The sequence below is a fragment of the Stegostoma tigrinum genome, unplaced genomic scaffold, assembly GCF_030684315.1.
Source record: "Stegostoma tigrinum isolate sSteTig4 unplaced genomic scaffold, sSteTig4.hap1 scaffold_104, whole genome shotgun sequence".
NCBI lineage: Eukaryota > Metazoa > Chordata > Chondrichthyes > Orectolobiformes > Stegostomatidae > Stegostoma > Stegostoma tigrinum.
In genome coordinates, this window is record NW_026728056.1 from 809,882 (window position 1) to 816,339 (window position 6,458).

Below are 6,458 nucleotides of genomic sequence, written 5' to 3' on the forward strand. Positions count from 1 at the left end.
CTCCTCCTCCTCCAGTCCCCCACCCTCCTCCTCCTCCACTCCCGCCACCCTCCTCCTCCTCTTCCACTCCAGCCACCCTCTTCCTCCACCTCCTCCTCCACCTCCTCCTCCTCCACTCCCCCCACCCGCCTCCTCCTCCTCCTCCTCCTCCTCCACTCCCACACCCCTCCCCCTCCTCCACTCCCGCTCCTCCTCTCCACTCCCGCCACCCTCCTCCTCCTCTTCCACTCCAGCCACGCTCTTCCTCCTCCTCCTGCACCTCCTCCTCCTCCACTCCCCCACCCTCCTCCTCCTCCACTCCCCCCTCCCTCCTCCTCCTCCAGTCCCCCCACCCTCCTCCTCCTCCACTCCCGCCACCCTCCTCCTCCTCTTCCACTCCAGCCACCCTCTTCCTCCTCCTCCTCCTCCACCTCCTCCTCCTCCACTCCCCCCACCCGCCTCCTCCTCCTCCTCCTCCTCCTCCACTCCCCCACCTCCTCCTCCTCCACTCCCTCACCCTCCTCCTCCTCCACTCCCCCACCCTCCTCCTCCCCCACTCCCCCAAACCCTCCTCCTCCCCCACGCCTGCCACCCTCCTCCTCCTGCACTCCCCCCACCCTCCCCCCCCTCCTCCCTCCTCTCCTCCCCACCCTCCCCCCCCTCCTCCTCCTCCCCACCCTCCCCCCCTCCCTCCTCCTCCTCTCCTCCCCACACTCCTCCACTTCCTTCCCCCCACTCTCCTCCTGCTCCTCCCGCCCCACTCTGCTCCGCCACCTCCCCGCCCCACTCTCCTCCTCCTTCGCCCCACCCTTCCTTCTCCTTTCCCCCCCACCTTTCCTCCTACTCCTCGTTTCCCCACACCCTCCGCCGCCTCCACGCTCCCTCACCCTCCTCCTCCTTGCACACCCTCCTCCTCCTTTGCCCACCCTCCTCCTCACAGCCCCTTGCCCCCTCCGTCCTCACCCGCACACAGCCACTTGCCCCTGCAGTACTTAGCAACTGACAGCGACTTGCCTCCTTTGTCATTACCCGCTCCCAGCCTCTTGCCCCTGCTGTCCTGACCCCCTCACAGCCTCTTGCCCCTGCAGTCCTCACCCGTCCACGGCGACTTGCCCCTCCGTCCTGACCCGCTCACAGAGACTTGAGCCCACTGTCCGCACCCGCTCACAGTGACGTGGCCCCCCCAGCCCTGACCCGCACACAGGGACCGGCCCCCGCAGCCTTGACCCGCTCACAGGGACCGACCCCCGCAGCCCTGTCCCACTGACAGCTATTTGCCACCGCAGCCCTGAACCGCTCACAGGGACTGTCTCCCGCAGCCCTGACCCGCTGACGGGGACTGACCCCCGCAGCCCTGACCCGCTGACGGGGACTGACCCCCGCAGCCCTGACCCGCTGACGGGGGACTGACCCCCACAGCCCTGACCCGCTGACGGGGACTGACCCCCGCAGCCCTGACCCGCTGACGGGGACTGACCCCCGCAGCCCTGACCCGCTGACGGGGACTGACCCCCGCAGCCCTGACCCGCTGACGGCGATTTCCCACCGCAGCCCTGACATGCTCACAGGACTGGCCCCCGCAGCCCTGACCCGCTCACAGGCACTGGCCCCCGCGGCCCTGAGCCGCTCACAGGGACTGGCCCCCGCAGCCCTGACCCGCTCACGGGGATTGGCCCCCGCAGCCCTGACCCGCTCTCGGGACTGGCCCCCGCAGCCCTGACCCGCTCACGGGGACTGGCCCCCGCAGCCCTGACCCGCTCACGGGGGACTGTCCCCCGCAGCCCTGACCCGCTCACGGGGACTGGTCCCCGCAGCCCTGACCCGCTCACGGGGACTGGCCCCCGCAGCCCTGACCCGGTCACATGGACTGGCCCCCGCAGCCCTGACCCGGTCACAGGGTTCTGTACCCTGCAGCCCTGACCCGCTGACAGCTATTTGCCACCGCAGCCCTGACCCGCTAACAGGGAATGGCCTCCGCAGCCCTGACCCGTTCACGGACTGTCCCCCGCAGCCCTGACCCGCTCACAGGGACTGTCCCCCGCAGCCCTCTCTTGCTCACAGGGACTGGTCCCCGCAGCCCTGACCCGCTCACAGGGACTGGTCCCCGCAGCCCTGACCCGCTCACAGGGACTGGTCCCCGCAGCCCTGACCCGCTCGCGGGGACTGTCCCCCGCAGCCCTGACCCGCTCACGGGGACTGGCCCCCGCTGCCCTGACCCGCTCACGGGGACTGGCCCCCGCTGCCCTGACCCGCTCACCGGGACTGGCCCCCGCAGCCCTGACCCGCTCACGGGGACTGGCCCCCGCAGCCCTGACCCGCTGACGGGGACTGGCCCCCGCAGCCCTGACCCGCTGACGGGGACTGGCCCCCGCAGCCCTGACCCGCTCACGGGGACTGGCCCCCGCAGCCCTGACCCGCTGACGGGGACTGGCCCCCGCAGCCCTGACCCGCTGACGGGGACTGGCCCCCGCAGCCCTGACCCGCTGACGGGGACTGGCCCCCGCAGCCCTGACCCGCTGACGGGGACTGGCCCCCGCAGCCCTGACCCGCTGACGGGGACTGGCCCCCGCAGCCCTGACCCGCTGACGGGGACTGGCCCCCGCAGCCCTGACCCGCTGACGGGGACTGGCCCCCGCAGCCCTGACCCGCTCACGGGGACTGGCCCCCGCAGCCCTGACCCGCTGACGGGGACTGGCCCCCGCAGCCCTGACCCGCTGACGGCGATTTCCCACCGCAGCCCTGAACCGCTGACAGGGACTGTCCCCCGCAGCCCTCTCTTGCTCACAGGGACTGGTCCCCACAGCCCTGACCCGCTCACAGGGACTGACCCCCGCAGCCCTGACCCGGTCACAGGGTCTGTACCCTGCAGCCCTGACCCGCTGACAGCTATTTGCCACCGCAGCCCTGACCCGCTGACAGGGAATGGCCTCCGCAGCCCTGACCCGCTCACGGACTGTCCCCCGCAGCCCTCTCTTGCTCACAGGGACTGGTCCCCGCAGCCCTCACCCGCTCACAGGGACTGTCCCCCGCAGCCCTGACCCGCTCACGGGGACTGTCCCCCGCAGCCCTGACCCGCTCACCGGGACTGGCCCCCGCTGCCCTGACCCGCTCACCGGGACTGGCCCCCGCTGCCCTGACCCGCTCACCGGGACTGGCCCCCGCAGCCCTGACCCGCTCACCGGGACCGGCCCCCGCAGCCCTGACCCGCTCACGGGGACCGGCCCCCGCAGCCCTGACCCGCTCACGGGGACCGGCCCCCGCAGCCCTGACCCGCTCACGGGGACCGGCCCCCGCAGCCCTGACCCGCTCACGGGGACCGGCCCCCGCAGCCCTGACCCGCTCACGGGGACCGGCCCCCGCAGCCCTGACCCGCTCACGGGGACCCGCCCCCTGTGGCGCTCACACCGACTTGCCCCCTGCAGTCCTTTCCCGCTCACAGTGACTTCCCTCCTCAGTCTTGACCCGCCCATAGCGACTTGCCCCCTCAGTCCTGACCTGCTCACAGCGACTTGCCCCTCCTTCCTGACCTACTCACAGGCACTTGTCCCCTCCGTCGTAACCAACTCACAATGAATTGTCCCCTCAATCCTGACCCACTCACAGCGTCTTGCCTCCCATCCCTCTTACACAGGTCACCCCTTGATCAGAAATGGTCCCAATTATCCATGAACCGGAAATCCTGCCCCCTGTGCCAGCTCCTTAACCATGCATTCATCTCACCTATCTTTCTATGAATTAACTCTATAACATGTGGCACTCATGGCAACCCATAAATTATTACCCTCGAGGTCCTCCCTTTCAGCCTCTTTGCTAACTCCTTGTACGCAGTCCACAGGATGTCATCCCTCTTTCTGCCTATGTCATTGGTACCAACGTGCACAGTGGCCTCTGGCTGCTCACCCTCCCCCTTAAGAGTTTCTGGCAACCAATCAGAGATGTCCTTGACCTTGGCAGCAGGGAAGCAACACGCAGCCCTGGTGTCTCAAATGTGGCTGCAGAATCTATGCCCCCAACGAATGAGTCTCCAACCACGTCCGCTAACTTGGATTTGCCTGACCCTGTCCCACAGCAGGGTGGTTTGTACCATGGACCTGGCTACTGCTGGTTGTATAACTGACCCAGTTTAGTTTTAGATCAGTGTTAACCTTGGTTTAGTGGATAGCCAAGCACGTGAGTCGTCTACAATACAGGAGAAATACATTCTTGAGCTCAGGGATTCTGTGACAGTCAAGGACAAGCACTGAATTGTTCTAACCTCATTTCCAACACCTGGCCCATAGCCTTGCATGGCTTGGATAGCACTTGCATGTTTAAAAAAAAATAATGTAAGGATGATGTGAGGGTAAGGACATGGAATTTTTTTGATATGGTCATATTCTCTCTTGTTGGAGCTGATTGCTGCTTAGCACTTGTATGGCGCAAATGTAACTTAACCTTTATCAGGCCAAGCCTGATAGTTGTCCAAGTCTCACTGTATTTTCTCACCGTTGACTTCACTGTTGGGCCTAACCAACATTTTGTACATACCCTGCCTATTCTGAAACTCTATCACTTAATATTAAGTCTAATAAAGACAAGTATCCAATGTGCCTTCCAAACCACTTCAACAACCTGGTCCATTACATTGGGGGATCAACAGGCATGCACATCAAGATCCTGAGATCCCTCTGATCATTGGTGCTTGTGAGGTCCCTATGATTCATCATGGGCTCCAAAATCTGTCTGTGCTGTGTCACCTGATCCATATCCCGTTTGTCCTGACATGAAAATAATGTTCACAAACGCTTCTCAAAAATTCTTCCCAATCCTACTTTTTGCAATCATGATACAAGTGAGCATAAAACTTGGAACACTACAGCAACAGGAATGTGCCCGTTGGGCCAAACATGACAACAAATGAAATAATCCCTTCTGCCTGTCCTTGATCCATAGTCCTCCATTCCTTACCTATTCGCGCACTTAACTATAACTCCCTTTTAAATGCTTTCATCGTATCTGCATCCACTACCACCCCGGGCAATGTATTCCACACTTTTAACATGCTCAGTGTGAAATATTTGCCCCTCACATCTCTTTTGAACTTCCCCCCTCTCAGCTTAAATGCATGCCCCCTAATAGTGGCCATTCAACTCCGGGGGAGAAATTTTCTGACCGTTAGCTGTATTTATGTATCTCCTAATTTTATAGACTTCTATCAAGCCTGCCCTCAGCTTCTACTGCTCCAGAGAAAACGAAGAGTTTTTCCAGCTTGTCCCTCTCGTTCATACCCTCTATTCCAGTCAGCATGCTGGTAAATCTCTTCTGCACCCTGTCCAAAGCCTGCACGTCCTTAGTGTAATGTGGCGGCCAGAATTGAATGCAATACTCTGTGTGGTCTCACCAAAGTCTTGTAAAGCTGCAATGTGACATCCTGACTCTTGCACTGAGTTCCCCTATGAATAAAGGCAAGCATGCGATATGCCTTTTTGACCACCCTATCTACTTGTGTGGCTACTGTCAGGGAGTTATGGTCTAGGACCCCAAGATCCCTCTGGACATCACTGCTGTTTGGGGTCCTACCATTAACTGTGTATCCCTTTCCTTAACACTTGGTCTCCTAAAATGCAACACCTCATGCCTGCCCAGATTAAATTCCATCGGCCATTTCTCCGCTCGTGTTTGCAATTGGTCTGTATCTTGCTGTGTCCTTTGACAACCTTCCATGCTGTCCACAAGTCCACTGGTCCTTATATCATCTGCAAACTTACTAATCCCCCGTCTACATTTGCAACCAAGTCATTTACACATATCACAAACAGCAGAAATCACATCGATGCGGAACACCACTCGTCACTGAGCTGCAGCCAGAAAAACAGCTTTCCACCACTGAGACGGCAAGAACTGTACATGCTGGAAGAACGCAGCAGGTCAGGCAGCATCAGAGGAACAGGAAAGCTGACATTGTTGATGCTGCGTGGCCTGCTGTGTTCCTCCAGCCCTATACTGTGTTATCTTTGTTAGCCTTCCACCGCTACCGTCTGCCTTATATGGGCAGGCCAAGTCACCATGGATCTCATGGATCTTAATCTTCTGGATGAGCATACCATGAGGGACCTTATTGAAAACCTTCGTAAAATCCATGTATATATGTTATCAACTGTTCTACCCGAATTGATCACCCTTGTCACCTCCTTGAAAACTTCAACTGACTTGGTAAGACATAACCTGCCTCGCATAATACCATGCTGGCTGTCCCTTGTTAGCCCATACTTTTGAGACATGAGACACTCACCAGTCTGTAGTTTCCTGGAAAGTCCCTGTTTTCCTGCTTGAACAGAGGAACGACTTTATCCACGCACCAGTCTCCTCAACCCCTCCAGTGCCTGGCAAGGATATCAGATCCTGTTGAAAGTAGTGCGTTGATGCATTTGTATCACGATTGTGTTTTGTTTCAGTCCTAACATTCAAAGCAGTGTAAGAATGTCTTTGTGCAGCAGGCG